The sequence below is a fragment of the Bos javanicus genome, unplaced genomic scaffold (genome assembly GCF_032452875.1).
Source record: "Bos javanicus breed banteng unplaced genomic scaffold, ARS-OSU_banteng_1.0 tig00002394_1, whole genome shotgun sequence".
NCBI classification, from domain to species: domain Eukaryota; kingdom Metazoa; phylum Chordata; class Mammalia; order Artiodactyla; family Bovidae; genus Bos; species Bos javanicus.
Genome location: NW_026893820.1, coordinates 82726 through 105035, shown reverse-complemented (window position 1 = coordinate 105035; position 22310 = coordinate 82726). Strand labels below are relative to the sequence as shown.

At 52.9% G+C, this 22310-nt stretch overlaps 1 long non-coding RNA gene across 1 annotated transcript; it reads left to right on the top strand.

Annotated features, from left to right (window-relative positions):
• Positions 1 to 17319: 17319 nt before the first annotated feature.
• LOC133244006 (uncharacterized) lies at positions 17320 to 21556 on the top strand. The gene is made up of 3 exons (XR_009735250.1): positions 17320 to 17654; positions 17908 to 17962; positions 21349 to 21556. It is a non-coding gene; the product is annotated as an uncharacterized LOC133244006 (long non-coding RNA).
• Positions 21557 to 22310: the final 754 nt, after the last annotated feature.

The following is a 22310-nucleotide window of genomic DNA, read 5'->3' as shown; positions in this document are numbered from 1 at the left end:
CTGGGTTTGGTGCATTGGAAGAGGGCCTCATCTCCAGTTGAGGCAGGAACCTCAGGGTTCCTCTGACTTCAGACTCCGATCGCAAGGTCCCTGCAGACTTGAGACAGGAGAGTCACGCCTCGTCTTGGGTTGAGGCATGGAACTCCGCTTGCCTCTCGAGGTGTTCCTGGGGAGACAGGCCACTTGTCGAGCGGTATTTGGAACCTGGGGGTCTTTTCCCGACGATGCACGGGCGAGTCACTGCCCCTTCGTGTTGACTTCATTCACAGGGTGGAGTTCGAAGAGGTGTCCGGGCATCGGGTTCTTATCAAGAGGGGACCGGGAAATCGGGGTCCTTCGGAATGTGGAACCACCCACGAGGCCACGTCTGGAATGTCGTCGTGAGACCGGCCTCATCCTGAGGTGCGACCGGAAGGCCGGGAACCCCTTCCAGACAAAGCAGGGGAGTCGACCCTCCTGTCCAGATCAGGAGGTTAGAAGGGGCTCAGAGGAAGTGGTGCGGGAAAACCTCGGTGTTCCTCTTGAGGGAGACCGGGATGTCGGGGAACTTTGTGGGTCGCATCAAGGGTGCCAAGTACCGTTTCGACCTCCAATACCTAACGTGGGACTTCTCCTGAGACACTGTAGCGGGATAGGGCTTCATCTTGCAATGACGGGGGAACCACGTGGATTTTCTCGAGTTGCAGCGGGATTCTCGAGTTACGACGGGGAATTCAGGATGCCTCTTGTGTTGGCCCAGGGAAGTCCAATCTTCCATTCGAGTTGCGAAGGAAAGCTGGGGATTGCTCTCGAGTGACTGCAGGGCCAATAGACCTCATCTAGGCTTGTGTCCAGAAGCCAATGTTCCTCTCCAGGGGCGAAAGGGATCTCGGGGTTGCATTCCAGACGCACCCGGGGAGACAGGCATCCATCTCGAGTGGAAGCAAAGAACCCCGCTCTGCTCTTGAGTCGCGACGGGTATCTCTTGGAGCTCACTGGGTGGACTAAAGGGAGTCAAGCCTCCTGAGGCATTTGGAGAGAGGTCGAGAGACTGGTCTCTAGGCCATACAGGAGACGAAGGCCCTCAAGTCGCGATGATGGGGGAGGCTCGGGGTTGTTCTCGAGCGGCGGCCCCAGTGTGCGGTTTCTCGCGAGGTACGACGGCGAGGTCAGTGAGCCTCTCGTGGGGCGGCAAGGAAGTCGGGTCTCCATGCGAATGGCGAGGGGGAGCGCGTCTTTACCCTCAAGTCATAGTAGGGGAATCTGGCCTCGAGACGTGTTGAAGAAGGTCTCTCGAGGTCTTTCTCGGGTTGAGGCAGGACACCCTGGGGTCCCTCGACTTGTGCAGGTGACCTCAGGGGGCTTCTCATGGTGGCTCTGAGAAGTCAGGGAAACTGGAGGTGGGAGGGGCCTCTCGGCACTCCACTGGGTTTGGTGCATTGGAAGAGGGCCTCATCTCCAGTTGAGGCAGGAACCTCAGGGTTCCTCTGACTTCAGACTCCGACCGCAAGGTCCCTGCAGACTTGGGACAGGAGAGTCAGGCCTCGTCTTGGGTTGAGGCATGGAACTCCGCTTGCCTCTCGAGGTGTTCCCGGGGAGACAGGCCACTTGTCGAGCGGTATTTGGAACCTGGGGGTCTTTTCCCGACGATGCACGGGCGAGTCACTGCCCCTTCGTGTTGACTTCATTCACAGGGTGGAGTTCGAAGAGGTGTCCGGGCATCGGGTTCTTATCAAGAGGGGACCGGGAAATCGGGGTCCTTCGGAATGTGGAACCACCCACGAGACCACGTCTGGAATGTCGTCGTGAGACCGGCCTCATCCTGAGGTGCGACCAGAAGGTCGGGAACCCCTTCCAGACAAAGCAGGGGAGTCGACCCTCCTGTCCAGATCAGGAGGGTAGAAGAGGCTCAGAGGAAGTGTTGCCGGAAAACTTCGGTGTTCCTCTCGAGGGAGACCGGGATGTCGGTGCACTTTGTGGGTCGCATCAAGGGTGACAAGTACCGTTTCGAACTCCAATTCCTAAAGTGGGACTTCTCCTGAGACGCTGTAGCGGCACAGGGCTACATCTTGCGATGACGGGGGAACCACGTGGTTTTTCTCGAGGTGTAGCAGGATTCTCGAATTACGACGGGGAATTCAGGATGCTTCTTGTGTAAGCCCAGGGAAGTCCAATCTTCCATTCGAGTTGTGAAGGAAAGCTGGGGATTTCTCTCGAGTGACTGCAGGGCCAATAGACCTCATCTAGGCTTGTGTCCAGAAGCCAGTGTTCCTCTCCAGGGGCGACAGGGATCTCGGGGTTGCATTCCAGACACACCCGGGGAGACAGGCATCCATCTCGAGTGGAAGCAAAGAACCCCGCTCTGCTCTCGATTCGCGACGGGTATCTCTTGGAGCTCACTGGGTGGACTAAAGGGAGTCAAGCCTCCTGAGGCTTTTGGAGAGAGGTCGCGAGATTGGTCTCTAGGCCATGCAGGAGATGAAGGCCCTCATCTCGCGATGACGGGGGAGTCTTGGGGTTGTTCTCTAGCGGCGGCCCCAGTGTGCGCTTTCTCACGAGGTACGACGGCGAGGTCAGTGAGCCTCTCGTGGGGCGCCAGGGAAGTCGGGTCTCCATGCGAGTGGCGAGGGCGAGCGCGTCATTGCTCTTGAGCCATGGTAGGGTGCCGGGGACCAGCCCCGGCTGATCCAGGGTATTCGAAGGAGAGACAGCGTAGGCGAAGATCAGGAATCCACTGCTTAATTAAATGTTAATTAAGGATATAAAGAGTAATAGAATGAGGATAGCTCAGTGAGGAAATTCAGTGGCGAAAAGAGGCTGAATAATTCAGCCAGAAGGTAAGAGAAAGAACGACATGGTGAGACCAAGTTTCGGTGAACAAGGCCCGCACTTTATTTTTCAAAGTAGTTTTTATACCTTAAGTTATGCATAGAGGATAATGGGGGAAGGGGTAGAGTCTTGCAGCAAACCAGGCTTTCTTCCTGCAAACTTATCATATGCAAAAGCTTAGGTGATTTGCATCATCTTCTGGCCCGGAGGCCTGTTAACATTTTAAGACCTTTTCTTCAGAAAACTTATTTTTCTCTAAAGGTGGTTGGTCAGGAGCCACCCTCCAAAAAAGCATTAGATAAAGTTGCATTCCTACAGAGCAAAGGTGTGGTGGGCTATAACAAGAAAAAGAATTAACTCAAGGGTCCCAGGTTACAAACATTAAAGCTACTACTTACACCAATTATATTAATCAATACACTGCCAGGGACACAGCAGGTAAGGGATATGGAAACTTAGCAGCAAACAATGGCCCAACAAGTGAAAAACCATTCACCAATACAATTTCTAATCAATCTTGTAACTACTCAAAAGAATCTGTGTTTAGACAGTTTAGAACATCTCCTGCCTCTCACAGTTGGGAGGCTCTGAACAATCACATGTGGCCGGAAAAACCTATTCAGGCAGGCTAGAGGATTTCCAAAGGAGTTTGTAGGTTAAACACTGACACACCCAGGAATTATTAACTGGAACTGTAAGCTAACTCTTTTTTCAGAGAGAGGTAGTGGGGGAGAGCCCCCGTAAAGTCAGAGGTTTAGGTGAAAGCACAAGCAGAAAGTAGGCAGACTCTGGTTTTGGGGGTATATGCTCGAGAATTTCCAGGGGGACTCCTGAAGCTCGATCCCGCCTTTGCGTATGCCGAGCCTCCTTTCTCATGACCTTTGTCATGGGCGGAGTTCCTCACTGGCTCCCAGCAGTGATAGAATTCCAGTGGAGCTATTCCAGATCCTGAATGATGATGCTATGGAAAGTGCTGCACTCAATATGCAATATGCAATATGCACTCAATATGCAATATGCCGGCTCACGGCAGTAGGGGAATCTGGCCTCGAGACGTGTTGAAGAAGGTCTCTCGAGGTCTTTCTCGGGTTGAGGCAGGACACCCTGGGGTCCCTCGACTTGTGCAGGTGACCTCAGGGGGCTTCTCATGGTGGCTCTGAGAAGTCAGGGAAACTGGAGGTGGGAGGGGCCTCTCGGCACTCCACTGGGTTTGGTGCATTGGAAGAGGGCCTCATCTCCAGTTGAGGCAGAAACCTCAGGGTTCCTCTGACTTCAGACTCCGACCGCAAGGTCCCTGCAGACTTGGGACAGGAGAGTCAGGCCTCGTCTTGGGTTGAGGCATGGAACTCCGCTTGCCTCTCGAGGTGTTCCCGGGGAGACAGGCCACTTGTCGAGCGGTATTTGGAACCTGGGGGTCTTTTCCCGACGATGCACGGGCGAGTCACTGCCCCTTCGTGTTGACTTCATTCACAGGGTGGAGTTCGAAGAGGTGTCCGGGCATCGGGTTCTTATCAAGAGGGGACCGGGAAATCGGGGTCCTTCGGAATGTGGAACCACCCACGAGGCCACGTCTGGAATGTCGTCGTGAGACCGGCCTCATCCTGAGGTGCGACCGGAAGGTCGGGAACCCCTTCCAGACAAAGCAGGGGAGTCGACCCTCCTGTCCAGATCAGGAGGGTAGAAGAGGCTCAGAGGAAGTGTTGCCGGAAAACTTCGGTGTTCCTCTCGAGGGAGACCGGGATGTCGGGGCACTTTGTGGGTCGCATCAAGGGTGACAAGTACCGTTTCGAACTCCAATTCCTAAAGTGGGACTTCTCCTGAGACGCTGTAGCGGCACAGGGCTACATCTTGCGATGACGGGGGACCCACGTGGTTTTTCTCGAGGTGTAGCAGGATTCTCGAATTACGACGGGGAATTCAGGATGCTTCTTGTGTAAGCCCAGGGAAGTCCAATCTTCCATTCGAGTTGTGAAGGAAAGCTGGGGATTTCTCTCGAGTGACTGCAGGGCCAATAGACCTCATCTAGGCTTGTGTCCAGAAGCCAGTGTTCCTCTCCAGGGGCGACAGGGATCTCGGGGTTGCATTCCAGACACACCCGGGGAGACAGGCATCCATCTCGAGTGGAAGCAAAGAACCCCGCTCTGCTCTCGAGTCGCGACGGGTATCTCTTGGAGCTCACTGGGTGGACTAAAGGGAGTCAAGCCTCCTGAGGCTTTTGGAGAGAGGTCGCGAGATTGGTCTCTAGGCCATGCAGGAGACGAAGGCCCTCATCTCGCGATGACGGGGGAGTCTTGGGGTTGTTCTCTAGCGGCGGCCCCAGTGTGCGCTTTCTCACGAGGTACGACGGCGAGGTCAGTGAGCCTCTCGTGGGGCGCCAGGGAAGTCGGGTCTCCATGCGAGTGGCGAGGGCGAGCGCGTCATTGCTCTCGAGCCATGGTAGGGTGCCTGGGACCAGCCCCGGCTGATCCAGGGTATTCGAAGGAGAGACGGCGTAGGCGAAGATCAGGAAACCACTGCTTAATTAAATGTTAATTAAGGATATAAAGAGTAATAGAATGAGGATAGCTCAGTGAGGAAATTCAGTGGCGAAAAGAGGCTGAATAATTCAGCCAGAAGGTAAGAGAAAGAACGACATGGTGAGACCAAGTTTCGGTGAACAAGGCCCGCACTTTATTTTTCAAAGTAGTTTTTATACCTTAAGTTATGCATAGAGGATAATGGGGGAAGGGGTAGAGTCTTGCAGCAAACCAGGCTTTCTTCCTGCAAACTTATCATATGCAAAAGCTTAGGTGATTTGCATCATCTTCTGGCCCGGAGGCCTGTTAACATTTTAAGACCTTTTCTTCAGAAAACTTATTTTTCTCTAAAGGTGGTTGGTCAGGAGCCACCCTCCAAAAAAGCATTAGATAAAGTTGCATTCCTACAGAGCAAAGGTGTGGTGGGCTATAACAAGAAAAAGAATTAACTCAAGGGTCCCAGGTTACAAACATTAAAGCTACTACTTACACCAATTATTTTAATCAATACACTGCCAGGGACACAGCAGGTAAGGGATATGGAAACTTAGCAGCAAACAATGGCCCAAGAAGTGAAAAACCATTCACCAATACAATTTCTAATCAATCTTGTAACTACTCAAAAGAATCTGTGTTTAGACAGTTTAGAACATCTCCTGCCTCTCACAGTTGGGAGGCTCTGAACAATCACATGTGGCCGGAAAAACCTATTCAGGCAGGCTAGAGGATTTCCAAAGGAGTTTGTAGGTTAAACACTGACACACCCAGGAATTATTAACTGGAACTGTAAGCTAACTCTTTTTCAGAGAGAGGTAGTGGGAGAGCCCCCCGAAAAGTCAGAGGTTTAGGTGAAAGCACAAGCAGAAAGTAGGCAGACTCTGGTTTTGGGGGTATATGCTCGAGAATTTCCAGGGGGACTCCTGAAGTTCGATCCCGCCTTTGCGTATGCCGAGCCTCCTTCCTCATGACCTTTGTCATGGGCGGAGTTCCTCACTGGCTCCCAGCAGTGATAGAATTCCAGTGGAGCTATTCCAGATCCTGAAAGATGATGCTGTGGAAAGTGCTGCACTCAATATGCAATATGCACTCAATATGCAATATGCCGGCTCACGGCAGTAGGGGAATCTGGCCTCGAGACGTGTTGAAGAAGGTCTCTCGAGGTCTTTCTCGGGTTGAGGCAGGACACCCTGGGGTCCCTCGACTTGTGCAGGTGACCTCAGGGGGCTTCTCATGGTGGCTCTGAGAAGTCAGGGAAACTGGAGGTGGGAGGGGCCTCTCGGCACTCCACTGGGTTTGGTGCATTGGAAGAGGGCCTCGTCTCCAGTTGAGGCAGGAACCTCAGGGTTCCTCTGACTTCAAACTCCGATCCCAAGGTCCCTGCAGACTTGGGACAGGAGAGTCAGGCCTCGTCTTGGGTTGAGGCATGGAACTCCGCTTGCCTCTCGAGGTGTTCCCGGGGAGACAGGCCACTTGTCGAGCGGTATTTGGAACCTGGGGGTCTTTTCCCGACGATGCACGGGCGAGTCACTGCCCCTTCGTGTTGACTTCATTCACAGGGTGGAGTTCGAAGAGGTGTCCGGGCATCGGGTTCTTATCAAGAGGGGACCGGGAAACCGGGGTCCTTCGGAATGTGGAACCACCCACGAGGCCACGTCTGGAATGTCGTCGTGAGACCGGCCTCATCCTGAGGTGCGACCGGAAGGTCGGGAACCCCTTCCAGACAAAGCAGGGGAGTCGACCCTCCTGTCCAGATCAGGAGGGTAGAAGAGGCTCAGAGGAAGTGTTGCCGGAAAACTTCGGTGTTCCTCTCGAGGGAGACCGGGATGTCGGGGCACTTTGTGGGTCTCATCAAGGGTGACAAGTACCGTTTCGAACTCCAATTCCTAACGTGGGACTTCTCCTGAGACGCTGTAGCGGCACAGGGCTACATCTTGCGATGACGGGGGAACCACGTGGTTTTTCTCGAGGTGTAGCAGGATTCTCGAATTACGACGGGGAATTCAGGATGCCTCTTGTGTTGGCCCAGGGAAGTCCATTCTTCCATTCGAGTTGCGAAGGAAAGCTGGGGATTTCTCTCCAGTGACTGCAGGGACAATAGACCTCAACTAGGCTTCTGTCCAGAAGCCAATGTTCCTCTCCAAGGGCAACAGGGATCTCAGGGTTGCATTCCAGAAACAGCCGGGGAGACAGGCTTTCATCTCGAGTGGAAGCAAAGAATCCCGCTCTGCTCTCGAGTCGCGACGGGTATCTCTTGGAGCTCACTGGGTGGACTAAAGGGAGTCAAGCCTCCTGAGGGGTCGAAGAGAGGTCGAGAGATTGGTCTCCAGGCCATACAGGCGGCGAAGGCCCTCATCTCGCGATGACGGGGGAGTCTCGGGTTTGTTCTCGAGCGGCGGCCCCAGGGTGCGGTTTCTCTCGAGTTACGACGGCGAGGTCAGTGAGCCTCTCGTGGGGCGCCAGGAAAGTCGAGTCTCCATGCGAGTGGCGAGGGGGAGCGCGGCATTGCTCTCGAGTCATGGTAGGGGAATCTGGCCTCGAGACGTGTTGAAGAAGTTCTCTCGAGGTCTTTCTCGGGTTGAGGCAGGAAACCCTGGCTTCCCTCGACTTGTGCAGCTGACCTCAGGGGGCTTCTCATGGTGGCTCTGAGAAGTCAGGGAAACTGGAGGTGGGAAGGGCCTCTCGGGACTCCACTGGGTTTGGTGCATTGGAAGAGGGCCTCATCTCCAGTTGAGGCAGGAACCTCAGGGTTCTTCTGATTTCAGACTCCGATCGCAGGGTCCCTGCAGACTTGGGACAGGAGAGTCAGGCCTCGTCTTGGGTTGTGGCATGGAACTCCGCTTATCTCTCAAGGTGTCCCCGGGGAGAGAGGCCACTTGTCGAGCTGTATTTGGAACCTGGGGGTTTTTCCGGACGATGAATGTGCGAGTGAATGCCCCTTCGTGTTGACTTCATTCACAGGGTGGTGTTCGGAGAGGTGTCCGGGCATCGGGTTCTTATCAAGAGGGGACCGGGAAATCGGGGTCCTTCACTATGTGGAAGCACCCACGAGGCCACGTCTGGAATGTCGTCGTGAGACCGGCCTCATCCTGAGGTGCGACGGGAAGGTCGGGAACCCCTTCCAGACAAAGCAGGGGAGTCGACCCTCCTGTCGAGATCAGGAGGGTAGAAGGGGCTCAGAGGAAGTGGTGCCGGAAAACCTCGGTGTTCCTCTCCAGGGAGACCGGAACGTGGGGGAACTTTGTGGGGCCCATCAACGGTGCCAAGTACCGTTTCGACCTTTAATTCCTAACGTGGGACGTTTCCGGAGTCGCAGTACCGGGAAAGGGCTTCATCTTGCGATGACGGGGGAATCACCTGGTTTTTCTCGAGTTGCGGCGGGATTCTCGAGTTACGACGGGGAATTCAGGATGCCTCTTGTGTTGGCCCAGGGAAGTCCAATCTTCCATTCGAGTTGCGAAGGAAAGCTGAGGATTGCTCTCGAGTGACTGCAGGGCCAATAGACCTCATCTAGGCTTGTGTCCAGAAGGCAATGTTCTTCTCCAGGGGCGACAGGAACCTCGGGGTTGCATCCAGACGCACCCGGGAGACAGGAATTCATCTCGAGTGGAAGCAAAGAACCCCGCTCTGCTCTCGAGTCGCGACAGGTATCTCTTGGAGCTCACTAGGTGGACTAAAGGGAGTAAAGCCTCCTGAGGCGTTTGGAGAAAGTTCGCGAGATTGGTCCCTAGGCCATGCAGGAGATGATGGCCCTCATCTCGCGATGACGGGGGAGTCCCGCAGTTGTTCTCGAGCGGCGACCCCAGTGTGCGGTTTCTCGCGAGGTACGACAGCGAAATCAGTGAGCCTCTCGTGGGGCGCCAAGGAAGTCGGGTCGCCATGCGAATGGCGAGAGGAACGCATCATTGCTCTCCAGCCATGGTAGGGGAATGTGGCCTCGAGACGTGTTGAAGAAGTTCTCTCGAGGTCTTTTCCGGTTTGAGGCAGGACACCCTGGGTTCCCTCGACTTGTGCAGGTGACCTCAGGGGGCTTCTGCTGGTGGCCCTGAGAAGTCAGGGAAACTGGAGGTGGGAGGGGCCTCTCGGCACTTCACTGGGTTTGGTGCATTGGAAGAGGGCCTCATCTCCAGTTGAGGCAGGAACCTCAGGGTTCCTCTGATTTCAGACTCCGATACCAGGGTCCCTGCAGACTTGGGAAAGGAGAGTCAGGCCTCGTCTTGTGTTGAGAATTGGAACTCCGCTTGCCTCTCGAGGTGTTCCCGGGGAGACAGGCCACTTGTCGAGCGGTATTTGGAACCTGGGGGTTTTTCCCGACGATGCTCGGGCGAGTCACTACCCCTTCGTGTTGACTTCATTCACAGGGTGGAGTTCGAAGAGGTGTCCGGGCATCAGGTTCTTATCAAGAGGGGACGGGGAAATCGGGGTCCTTCGGAATGTGGAACCACCCACGAGGCCACGTCTGGAATGTCGTCGTGAGACCGGCCTCATCCTGAGGTGCGACCGGAAGGTCGGGAACCCCTTCTAGACAAATAGGGGAGTCGACCCTCCTGTCCAGATCAGGAGGGTAGAAGGGGCTCAGAGGAAGTGTTGCCGGAAAACTTCCGTGTTCCTCTCGAGTGAGACCGGGATGTCGGGGCACTTTGTGGGTCGCATCAAGGGTGACAAGTACCGTTTCGAACTCCAATTCCTAAAGTGGGACTTCTCCTGAGACGCTGTAGCGGCACAGGGCTACATCTTGCGATGACGGGGGAACCACGTGGTTTTTCTCGAGGTGTAGCAGGATTCTCGAATTACGACGGGGAATTCAGGATGCCTCTTGTGTTGGCCCAGGGAAGTCCATTCTTCCATTCGAGTTGCGAAGGAAAGCTGGGGATTTCTCTCGAGTGACTGCAAGGCCAATAGACCTCATCTAGGCTTGTGTCCAGAAGCAAATGTTCCTCTCCACGGGCGACAGGGATCTCGGGGTTGCATTCCAGATGCACCCGGGGAGACAGGCATTCATCTCGAGTGGAAGCAAAGAAACCCGCTCTGCTCTCAAACGCGACGGGTTTCTCTTGGAGCTCACTGGGTGGTCTAAACGGATTCAAGGCTCCTGAGGCGTTTGGAGAGAGGTCGCGAGATTGGTCTCTAGGCCATGCAGGAGACGACGGCCCTCATCTCGCGATGACGGGAGAGTCTCGGGGTTGTTCTCGAGCGCGGCCCCAGTGTGCGGTTTCTCAAGGTACGACGGCGAGGTCAGTGAGCCTCTCAGGGGTCGCCATGGCGGCTGGGAACGACCATGGCGTGCGCTCCTGGGGCCCCAAGGATCGGCATCCTAGGGCGAGGTGGAAGGGGCGGACCACAGGTAAGGGAAATGGGACTGCGTGGAGCAGTCCGCCCTTGTTTCTGTGTAAAAGGGACGTCCTTTCAAGGCGTGAATGTGTCAGAATTTTAATTTAATTGGAAATCACCCAGCTCTTCAGTACACTGTCGTCACTTAGTTTAGCACAGGATAGAAACTCGGGTAACCAAAACATCTGGAGAAATGATTGTAAGTTCAGTTCAGTTCAGTTGCTCAGTCGTGTCTGACTCTTTCGGACCCCTTGGCCTGCAGGACACCTGGCTTCTGTGTCCATCTCTAACTCCAGGGGCTTGCTCAAACTCATGTCCATCGAATCAGTGACGCCATTCAACCATCTTAGCCTCTGTCGTCCCCTTCTCCTCTGCCTTCAATCAAGACTCTCATAGGCAGATATTTTCGAGTGTAATTAGTGTTCATAGTTTATCTAAAAGCTCATATCACATTTAATTTTTCGTTTTGTTCCTGTTCTTTCGAGGTACTTTCTTGTTGACAAGCTTGTGACAGATAGAACGATATAGCAATTTTTACCTTAGAACAAACCGAGGCACTATGAACATTTTGTGCTTCATGTTGATGACTCTTAGACATGTCTACACTAGAGGAGCAAAAACAAAACTACTAGATATTTAATATTGACTAGTTCCCAGTTCACGGGACTCTGACATTCCCTGAGGTCAATGTTTTCTTGTATTGGAAGCGGTTTGGTTTGCAAGGGCTGCCTTGTCTTGAGACCATTGAAATAAGAACTCAGAACTTGAGCACTATTATCAAAAATCACAAGGCTCACACTGACACATACATCAATCCAGACAGACAAGACAAGACATCTTCCAGTTTTCCGCCTGAGATGGAAAAGATTTCTTTGAGCCGTTTTTTTCTGGGGAGGGGGGGGGTGGGGCTGGCGGCCAGGCAGGCTTTGGGAAGGAGCTCCTGGTTTGGAATTGCATATGAAAAGAACCAGCTTTCCGGGTTCCAAGGAATCAAGTTTCCTTGGAAACCAACTTTGTCCGGTTCTGTAGAATATCATGGCCCTCCTAGGTCAGGTCATCTTTCCTTTCCGTAGTCCTCGTTGGATCCCTGAATTCTAGACAGCTTGGATTGCCTCTGTGGGCTGGATGGATTGTCCTCCCGTTTCACCGGGCGGCGGGAGCGAGGTCCCAGAGGCTCTCCTGGAACCGGGCGTGGGGGCGGGGCTCACCGGGAGCCCGTGGTGAAGGTGGGCCGCGCACCGGGAGCGCGCCCAGGGCGGGGCGAAGCCGGGCGGCGCGGGTCGGGAATCGGGTCGTGGCGGGGATGGGGGGCGGTCCCAGTTGTGCTCCGGGGATCCCCACTGCGGCTGGGAAGGCACCGGGAGCATGGCAGGGGCGGGGCGGCGCGGGGCGGGGGTCGGCTCCTGGCGGGGGTGGGGGAGGGCTTCCCCGTTGTCCTCTCGGGGGTCGCCGTGGCGGCTGGGAACGCCCATTGCGTGCGCTCCTGGGTCCCCAAGGATCGGCATCCAGTGGGCGCGGCGGAGGGGTGCGGACCACAGGTCAGGGAACTGGGACTGCGTGGAGCAGGGAACCACGTAGTCCGCCCTCTGTTGGCACAACCTGGCGGTCGCAGAAAGGCCTCGCCTTTGGGCTCAAGGCCTTGACCGCTCCACCCCTTTGCTGAAAGGTCAGAGCCGCGCGGTTTCCCCAAGCAGCCGAGTGTCCGCTGCAAGTCCAAGGGCCAGAACCCTGAACTGTGGCCGGCTGGCCCAGCCCTGCTTCTGGCACTTTGGAGGCCAGCGGGCCCTTGACCACCTGCTGGGATGGGAAAGGGAAGGGTCCACGAATTGCACCCTAGAAACTTAGTAGGGTGCATGGGTTTCAAAACCCGGTGGCCGCCCAGGCAGCAAACAAGGGAGGAGGGCACCCTGCTGCCCTTTCATGGCAGCATCTGTGGCTGTCCTGCTGAGGGGGCCTTTCCATGGGGACCGTGTGCAGTACAAGTTTGGTGTTTTGGAACCGAATAATTAGAACGTGTAAAAATTTTCAATGATGTGGTGGTTTGATTCAAACAAAACAAAACAAAACAAAACAAAAAACCAAGCTCCAAGTTTTTTGCAAATTTAGGTCTTAATATTGAAGGCCTGTTTTCCTTCCACTGTGGCATTGTACGAAGAAATGTGCGGGTTTTTTTTTTTGTTTTTAATTGTTTTTTGTTTTTCTTTTTTTTTTAGAAAAGATTCCGGAAAATGAGGGAAACAGGAAGCCCAGAGGTGCCTCTGTAGTTTGGCGAAGGCCTTAGGAGGTCACTTGGAAATGCTGCTGGCTGTGAGGGGGGGAGGGGGCAGATGTGCACAGAGCTGTGCAGGCTTGTCCTTTGCATGGATGTTCTTTGTAGAAATCCACCTCGGAGCCATCTCCTGATGTGTAAGAATTTCCCAGACAAACCTTGAGCTAAGCAATGCGTTTTTTCCTTAGGAAATGTTGGTCTTCAGCGATGTTCAAAGCCTGTGTATTTCCGCTAGACTCTGGCTTCAGGTCGGTTCCCCCAAAAGGCTCAGAAGCGACCTGAACCAAACAGTAAGTTTTCCTCTTACCTTGTTCTCCTCGTCTATGTTAAGAAAATGACATATTTGCCTGGAAATCTGCCTTTCTTCAAGATTCATGTCAATCATTTTTTAGCCCGGGATGACTCACCTGATGCCCATGTTATCTCAATGCATGTCGTGGGTGAGGGGGTCTGGTGTCATGCTCTGAGACACTGCCTTTGTTTCCTTAGCAGACTGCTAGTGGCTGCATCACATCGGGCTAAAGACCAGCAGGGGTTACTCTTACTGCCCCCCCCCCACCCCGCCCCAAGTCTATGTCAGCAGCTTTCTCGATCTCTTTGATCCTTTCATAACACTTGATGACACAAAAGCTCTGAGCGATCAAGTCATACCGAATCTTCATTTCAGATTGAAGATGCATTCCATGGTATTGCCATCTTAAGTCTTTGCATCGCTATGGAATATCTGTCCATGTATTCAGGATCTTTTTCAGCCACGGTGTAGAATCTCCAGTGTGCCAGTCTTGCATCCTCGTGACATCCGTGGCAAAGCATTTGATTCATGTTGACAGTATAGAAAGGGAATTTTCTTTAAAATTCCTTTTCAGATTATTATCTGCTAGTCTATACAGGTAAAACTGTGTAATCATTCATTTTTTATCACTTTGGACAGCTTGAGAGTTGTCTTTCCTTTCTTTGCTTTCTCGTACTTTAAGAGTATCCTGGCACATACATGTACTGCCTCACCCCTAACCTCAGTCATGTGTTCCAAGAACTTCTGTCCGTTTATTTATTTGTTTTTGGTACCATTGAATTCGTTTTGACTATGCTGGGTCTTTGCTGCTCGCTGGAAGTTGCTAGGACCTCTGGACTGCAGTCTCCCATCTCTTGCTGACCTCTTGTTGATCTCTGCAGAATCCTGGTTGGTGGGAGCTTGTTAGTTTCTTGTTCCTTACCCGGACCTCCTGTGGTAAGTGTTTTCTCTCCTCTGCGGCCTGGTAAGGGTGGGTGGTCATTGGCATCCCAAAGGTGGCTAGAAGTCAATGATTTAGGCAGGCTTGTGAATAGATATGGGAGAAGGCAATGGCACCCCACTCCAGTACTCTTGCCTGGAAAATCTCATGGACGGAAGAGCCTGGTAGGCTGCAGTCCATGGGGCCGCTCAGAGTCGGGCACGAGTGAGCGACTTCACTTTCACATTTCACTTTCATGCATTGGAGGAGCACATGGCAACCCACTCCAGTGTTCTTGCCTGGAGAACCCCAGGGACTGCGGGGCCTGGTGGGCTGCCGTCCATGGGGTCACACAGACTCGGACACGACTGAAACGACTTCGCAGCAGCAGCAGCAGCAGCAGCAGCAGTGCATAGATATCAAAAGGGTTTAGAACAGTCAGGTAGGATCACACAAGTCACCGTGAAGCAATACTTCTCCACTTAGCCAAAGCTAACAAGAGATTTCTGTTCTAGGTCAACCTAGAAGAGATCACGGAAGAGGTAAAGAAACTTAAAATCCATTAGCAAAGGCAGTTCAACCTCTCAAGAAACCTTGTGCTAGGCACAACACTCTTTTCTGGGGGTCCACTTTCCCTACAACCTCCTTATCCCATTCTGTACCCATTCCTTTGCTTCTCCCATCCTGAAACTGCCACCTGGAAGAAAGAACGACGTCGTTTTCCTTCAGAAAATGCGATTTCATGCCACATACCTTCTTTTAATACCAAGTCATACATTTCCCTTCAGCAAGCAAGAACTGACTTTTATATTGGCATTCGACAGATTGGTGAACATACCTATCAGTGATAGTAGCGCCCCTCCCCTCCCCCGCACGCACGCACGCACACACACACACACACACACACCCCCAAGATCAGAACCAAACCAAACCAAAAAAATTGCTTTCTTACGTTTCACATGTCAGGATGGTGCCAGACACTATTATTGGATAGTCAAAAATCTCTTTTGTTTCTGTGTAAAAGGGAGGTCCTTTCAAGGCGTGAATGTTTCAGAACTTTAATTTATTTGGAAATGACCCAGCTCTTCAGTACACGGTCGTCACTTAGGTTAGCACAGGATAGAAACTCGGGTAACCAAAACACCTGGAGAAACGATTGTATGTTCAGTTCAGTTCAGTGGCTCAGTCGTGTCTGACTCTTTGGGACCCCGTGGCCTGCAGGACGCTGGGCTTCCGTGTCCATCACCAACTCCAGGGGCTTGCTCAAACTCATGTCCATCGAATCAGTGATGCCATCCAACCATCTTAGCCTCTGTCGTCCCCTTCTCCTCTGCCTTCAATCAAGACTCTCATAGGCAGATATTTTCGAGTGTAATTAGTGTTCATAGTTTATGTAAAAGCTCATATCACATTTAATTTTTCGTTTTGTTCCTGTTCTTTCGAGGTACTTTCTTGTTGACAAGCTTGTGACAGATAGAACGATATAGCAATTTTTACCTTAGAACAAACCGAGGCACTATGAACATTTTGTGCTTCATGTTGATGACTCTTAGACATGTCTACAGTAGAGGAGCAAAAACAAAACTACTAGATATTTCATATTGACTAGTTCCCAGTTCACGGGACTCTGACATTCCCTGAGGTCAAAGTTTTCTTGTATTGGAAGCAGTTGGGTTTGCAAGGGCTGCCTTGTCTTGAGACCATTGAAATAAGAACTCAGAACTTGAGCACTATTATCAAAAATCACAAGGCTCACACTGACACATACATCAATCCAGACAGACAAGACAAGACATCTTCCAGTTTTCCGCGTGAGATGGAAAAGATTTCTTTGAGCCGTTTTTTCTGGGGAGTGGGGGGTGGGGCTGGCGGCCAGGCAGGCTTTGGGAAGGAGCTCCTGGTTTGGAATTGCATATGAAAAGAACCAGCTTTCCGGGTTCCAAGGAATCAAGTTTCCTTGGAAACCAACTTTGTCCGGTTCTAGAGAATATCATGGCCCTCCTAGGTCAGGTCATCTTTCCTTTCCGTAGTCCTCGTTGGATCCCTGAATTCTAGACAGCTTGGATTGCCTCTGTGGGCTGGATGGATTGTCCTCCCGTTTCACCGGGCGGCGGGAGCGAGGTCCCAGAGGCTCTCCTGGAACCGGGCGTGGGGGCGGGGCTCACCGGGAGCCCGTGGTGAAGGTGGGCAGCGCACCGGGAGCGCGCCCGGGGCGGGGCGAAGCCGGGCGGCGCGGGTCGGGAATCGGGTCGTGGCGGGGATGGGGGGCGGTCCCAGTTGTGCTCCGGGAATCCCCACTGCGGCTGGGAAGGCACCGGGAGCATGGCAGGGGCGGGGCGGCGCGGGGTGGGGGTCGGCTCCTGGCGGGGGTGGGGAGGGCTTCCCCGTTGTCCTCTCGGGGGTCGCCGTGGTGGCTGGGAACGCCCATTGCGTGCGCTCCTGGGTCCCCAAGGATCGGCATCCAGTGGGCGCGGCGGAGGGGTGCGGACCACAGGTCAGGGAACTGGGACTGCGTGGAGCAGGGAACCACGTAGTCCGCCCTCTGTTGGCACAACCTGGCGGTCGCAGAAAGGCCTCGCCTTTGGGCTCAAGGCCTTGACCGCTCCACCCCTTTGCTGAAAGGTCAGAGCCGCGCGGTTTTCCCAAGCAGCCGAGTGTCCGCTGCAAGTCCAAGGGCCAGAACCCTGAACTGTGGCCGGCTGGCCCAGCCCTGCTTCTGGCACTTTGGAGGCCAGCGGGCCCTTGACCACCTGCTGGGATGGGAAAGGGAAGGGTCCACGAATTGCACCCTAGAAACTTAGTAGGGTGCATGGGTTTCAAAACCCGGTGGCCGCCCAGGCAGCAAACAAGGGAGGAGGGCACCCTGCTGCCCTTTCATGGCAGCATCTGTGGCTGTCCTGCTGAGGGGGCCTTTCCATGGGGACCGTGTGCAGTACAAGTTTGGTGTTTTGGAACCGAATAATTAGAACGTGTAAAAATTTTAAATGATGTGGTGGTTTGATTCAAACAAAACAAAGCAAAACAAAACAAAAAACCAAGCTCCAAGTTTTTTGCAAATTTAGGTCTTAATATTGAAGGCCTGTTTTCCTTCCACTGTGGCACTGTACGAAGAAATGTGCGGGTTTTTTTTTGTTTGTTTGTTTTTTAATTTGTTTTTTGTTTTTCTTTTTTTTAAGAAAAGATTCTGAAAAATGAGGGAAACAGGAAGCCCAGAGGTGCCCCTGTAGTTTGGCGAAGGCCTTAGGAGGTCACTTGGAAATGCTGCTGGCTGTGAGGGGGGGAGGGGGCAGATGTGCACAGAGCTGTGCAGGCTTGTCCTTTGCATGGATGTTCTTTGTAGAAATCCACCTCGGAGCCATCTCCTGATGTGTAAGAATTTCCCAGACAAACCTTGAGCTAAGCAATGCGTTTTTTCCTTAGGAAATGTTGGTCTTCAGCGATGTTCAAAGCCTCTGTATTTCTGCTAGACTCTGGCTTCAGGTCGGTTCCCCCAAAAGGCTCAGAAGCGACCTGAACCAAACAGTAAGTTTTCCTCCTACCTTGTTCTCCTCATCTATGTTAACAGTATACTTTAAGAGTATCCTGGCACATACATGTACTGCCTCACCCCTAACCTCAGTCATGTGTTCCAAGAACTTCTGTCCGTTTATTTATTTGTTTTTGGTAGCATTGAATTCGTTTTTACTATGCTGGGTCTTTGCTGCTCGCTGGAAGTTGCTAGGACCTCTGGACTGCAGTCTCCCATCTCTTGCTGACCTCTTGTTGACCTCTGCAGAATCCTGGTTGGTGGGAGCTTGTTAGTTCCTTGTTCCTTACCCGGACCTCCTGTGGTAAGTGTTTTCTCTCCTCTGCGGCCTGGTAAGGGTGGGTGGTCATTGGCATCCCAAAGGTGGCTAGAAGTCAATGATTTAGGCAGGCTTGTGAATAGATATGGGAGAAGGCAATGGCACCCCACTCCAGTACTCTTGCCTGGAAAATCTCATGGACGGAAGAGCCTGGTAGGCTGCAGTCCATGGGGTCGCTCAGAGTCGGGCACGAGTGAGCGACTTCACTTTCACATTTCACTTTCATGCATTGGAGGAGGACATGGCAACCCACTCCAGTGTTCTTGCCTAGAGAACCCCAGGGACTGCGGGGCCTGGTGGGCTGCCGTCCATGGGGTCACACAGACTCGGACACGACTGAAACGACTTAGCAGCAGCAGCAGCAGCAGTGCATAGATATCAAAAGGGTTGAGAACAGTCAGGTAGGATCACACAAGTCACCGTGAAACAATAATACTTCTCCACTTAGCCAAAGCTCACAAAAGATTTCTGTTCTAGGTCAACCTAGAAGAGATCACGGAAGAGGTAAAGAAACTTAAAATCCATTAGCAAAGGCAGTTCAACCTCTCAAGAAACCTTGTGCTAGGCACAACACTCTTTTCTGGGGGTCCACTTTCCCTCCAACCTCCTTATCCCATTCTGTACCCATTCCTTTGCTTCTCCCATCCTGAAACTGCCACCTGGAAGAAAGAACGACGTCGTTTTCCTTCAGAAAATGCGATTTCATGCCACATACCTTCTTTTAATACCAAGTCATACATTTCCCTTCAGCAACCAAGAACTGACTTTTATATTGGCATTCGACAGATTGGTGAACATACCTATCAGTGATAGTAGCGCCCCTCCCCTCCCCCGCACGCACGCACGCACACACACACACACACACACCCCCAAGATCAGAACCAAACCAAACAAAAAAAATTGCTTTCTTACGTTCCACATGTCAGGATGGTGCCAGACACTATTATTGGATAGTCAAAAATCTCTTTTGTTTCTGTGTAAAAGGGAGGTCCTTTCAAGGCGTGAATGTTTCAGAACTTTAATTTATTTGGAAATGACCCAGCTCTTCAGTACACGGTCGTCACTTAGTTTAGCACAGGATAGAAACTCGGGTAACCAAAACACCTGGAGAAACGATTGTAAGTTCAGTTCCGTTCAGTTGCTCAGTCGTGTCTGACTCTTTGGGACCCCGTGGCCTGCAGGACGCTGGGCTTCCGTGTCCATCACCAACTCCAGGGGCTTGCTCAAACTCATGTCCATCGAATCAGTGATGCCATCCAACCATCTTAGCCTCTGTCGTCCCCTTCTCCTCTGCCTTCAATCAAGACCCTCATAGGCAGATAGTGTAGAGTGTAATTAGTGTTCATAGTTTATCTAAAAGCTCATATGACATTTAATTTTTCGTTTTGTTCCTGTTCTTTCGAGGTACTTTCTTGTTGACAAGCTTGTGACAGATAAAACGGTATAGCAATTTTTACCTTAGAACAAACCGAGGCACTATGAACATTTTGTGCTTAATGTTGATGACTCTTAGACATGTCTACAGTAGAGGAGCAAAACCAAAACTACTAGATATTTCATATTGACTAGTTCCCAGTTCACGGGACTCTGACATTCACTGAGGTCAATGTTTTCTTGTATTGGAAGCAGTTGGGTTGGCAAGGGCTGCCTTGTCTTGAGACCATTGAAATAAGAACTCAGAACTTGAGCACTATTATCAAAAATCACAAGGCTCACACTGACACATACATCAATCCAGACAGACAAGACAAGACATCTTCCAGTTTTCCGCCTGAGATGGAAAAGATGTCTTTGAGCCTTTTTTTCTGGGGAGTGGGGGGTGGGGCTGGCGGCCAGGCAGGCTTTGGGAAGGAGCTCCTGGTTTGGAATTGCATATGAAAAGAACCAGCTTTCCGGGTTCCAAGGAATCAAGTTTCCTTGGAAACCAACTTTGTCCGGTTCTAGAGAATATCATGGCCCTCCTAGGTCAGGTCATCTTTCCTTTCCGTAGTCCTCGTTGGATCCCTGAATTCTAGACAGCTTGGATTGCCTCTGTGGGCTGGATGGATTGTCCTCCCGTTTCACCGGGCGGCGGGAGCGAGGTCCCAGAGGCTCTCCTGGAACCGGGCGTGGGGGCGGGGCTCACCGGGAGCCCGTGGTGAAGGTGGGCAGCGCACCGGGAGCGCGCCCGGGGCGGGGCGAAGCCGGGCGGCGCGGGTCGGGAATCGGGTCGTGGCGGGGATGGGGGGCGGTCCCAGTTGTGCTCCCGGGGGTGGCCACTGCTGCTGGAAACGCGCTGGGATCGCACCAGGGGCGGGGTGAACCCGGGCGGCGGGGGGCGGGGGGCGGGGGTCCGGTCATGGCGGAGCGGGGGCGGGCATCCCAGTTGTGCTCTCGGAGGCCGCCACTGGGGCTGGACCCGCGCCGGGAGCGCACCCGGGGCGGGGTCAACCCGGGCGGCGCGGGTGGAGACTCCGATCGCTGTGGGTGGGGGTCGGTCCCAGTTGTGCTCCGGGGATCCCCACTGCGGCTGGGAAGGCACCGGGAGCATGGCAGGGGCGGGGCGGCGCGGGGGGGGGGTCGGCTCCTGGCGGGGGTAGGGGAGGGGTTCCCCGTTGTCCTCTCGGGGGTCGCCGTGGCGGCTGGGAACGCCCACTGCGTGCGCTCCTGGGTCCCCAAGGGTCGGCATCCAGTGGGCGCGGCGGAGGGGTGCGGACCACAGGTCAGGGAACTGGGACTGCGTGGAGCAGGGAACCACGTAGTCCGCCCTCTGTTGGCACAACCTGGCGGTCGCAGAAAGGCCTCGCCTTTGGGCTCAAGGCCTTGACCGCTCCACCCCTTTGCTGAAAGGTCAGAGCCGCGCGGTTTTCCCAAGCAGCCTAGTGTCCGCTGCAAGTCCAAGGGCCAGAACCCTGAACTCTGGCCGGCTGGCCCAGCCCTGCTTCTGGCACTTTGGAGGCCAGCGGGCCCTTGACCACCTGCTGGGATGGGAAAGGGAAGGGTCCACGAATTGCACCCTAGAAACTTAGTAGGGTGCATGGGTTTCAAAACCCGGTGGCCGCCCAGGGAGAAAACAAGGGAGGAGGGCACCCTGCTGCCCTTTCATGGCAGCATCTGTGGCTGTCCTGCTGAGGGGGCCTTTCCATGGGGACCGTGTGCAGTACAAGTTTGGTGTTTTGGAACCGAATAATTAGAACGTGTAAAAATTTTCAATGATGTGGTGGTTTGATTCAAACAAAACAAAACAAACCAAAACACCAAGCTCCAAGGTTTTTGCAAATTTAGGTCTTAATATTGAAGGCCTGTTTTCCTTCCACTGTGGCATTCTACGAAGAAATGTGCGGGTTTTTTTTTTTTTTTTTTAATTTGTTTTTTGTTTTTCTTTTTTTTAGAAAAGATTCCGAAAAATGAGGGAAACAGGAAACCCAGAGGTGCCCCTGTAGTTTGGCGAAGGCCTTAGGAGGTCACTTGGAAATGCTGCTGGCTGTGAGGGGGGGAGGGGGCAGATGTGCACAGAGCTGTGCAGGCTTGTCCTTTGCATGGATGTTCTTTGTAGAAATCCACCTCGGAGCCATCTCCTGATGTGTAAGAATTTCCCAGACAGACCTCGAGCTAAGCAATGCGTTTTTTCCTTAGGAAATGTTGGTCTTCAGCGATGTTCAAAGCCTGTGTATTTCCGCTAGACTCTGTCTTCAGGTCGGTTCCCCCAAAAGGCTCAGAAGTGACCTGAACCAAACAGTAAGTTTTCCTTCTACCTTGTTCTCCTCGTCTATGTTAAGGAAATGACATATTTGCCTGGAAATCTGCCTTTCTTCAAGATTCATGTCAATCATTTTTTAGCCCGGGATGACTCACCTGCTGCCCATGTTATCTCAGTGCATGTCGTGGGTGAGGGGGTCTGGTGTCATGCTCTGAGACACTGCCTTTGTTTCCTTAGCAGACTGCTAGTGGCTGCATCACATCGGGCTAAAGACCCGAAGGGGGTACTCTTACTGCCCCCCCCCCCCACCCCGCCCCAAGTCTATGTCAGCAGCTTTCTCGATCTCTTTTATCCTTCCATAACACTTGATGCCACAAAAGCTCTGAGCGATCAAGTCATATCGAATCTTCATTTCAGATTGAAGATGCATTCCATGGTATTGCCATCTTAAGTCTCTCCATCGCTATGGAATATCTGTCCATGTATTCAGGATCTTTTTCAGCCACGGTGTAGAATTTCCAGTGTGCCAGTCTTGCATCCTCGTGACATCCGTGGCAAAGCATTTGATTCATGTTGACAGTATTGAAAGGGAATTTTTTAAAAATACCTTTTCAGATTTTTATCTGCTAGTGTACACAGGTCAAACTGTGTACT